Source organism: Populus euphratica, unplaced genomic scaffold (genome assembly GCF_000495115.2).
Source record: "Populus euphratica unplaced genomic scaffold, PopEup_1.0 scaffold312.1, whole genome shotgun sequence".
NCBI lineage: Eukaryota > Viridiplantae > Streptophyta > Magnoliopsida > Malpighiales > Salicaceae > Populus > Populus euphratica.
The window spans coordinates 167326-168190 of record NW_011500071.1 but is presented as its reverse complement, the minus strand read 5'-3'; positions in this window follow the sequence as shown (position 1 = coordinate 168190).

Below are 865 nucleotides of genomic sequence, written 5' to 3'. Positions count from 1 at the left end.
TTGCAAGCATACCAAATTACAATAAAAACTACAAGCTTGTTGGTTTATAAATTTAGTGATTATTGCCTACAAATTATCAATCTACATTCTACAAGTTATTTGCCTACTTATTATCTATCTTTGGAATTACAAGCTTACTAATAACACATTTTAAAAATCTTGTAAACTTAGTTCAATTATAAAGCAATTGTTGTTGATTTATTATTGTTGTCGATAATGTTCTTATCTATGCTTACTTACAACTAAGTTTGACTTTCCTTTCTTTTGATCTAGATTTCATGACTACTTGATTTTTATGTGCAATACTTACCTAGTCCAACCCACAACCATACCTGTCTTCATTTTCTTCTAGTCCTAACTTTTTTTCCATATGAAATGCTTACCAAGTTTAGCGCGTTATCAAGTTTGTCTTTCTTATCCTTTGACCCAGACTACCTTATAACCCTTATAATTAATTTAGCAAGTAACATAGTAGATAAACACATACAAAAAAAAAAAGCCTAAACCATCAAGTTAATTATTTTTATTCAAATAATAGAGTTTTTATTTAATTTCTTATTGATTTGGGCAAACTAATTGAATTTCTTAGAGTTGGTTTTTATATGAATCAACCGAACCCCAACATAGATTAGTTTTTTAATATTGAATTTTTTTAGTCAACCAACCAAATCAAGTTAAATCTAACAATAATGCATACAAGCTCAACACCATTTTATTTTTTCTTTTATTCACGTTCTCTATTCTCTCTTTAAAATAAAGCAAAACCTCGTGATCACGTGGTCACTCAACCCATAATCAAAATTGAGATCTCATATTGGAAAGCTAAAAAATATCTAATAGGAGTGTGACCCAATAGAAACATGTC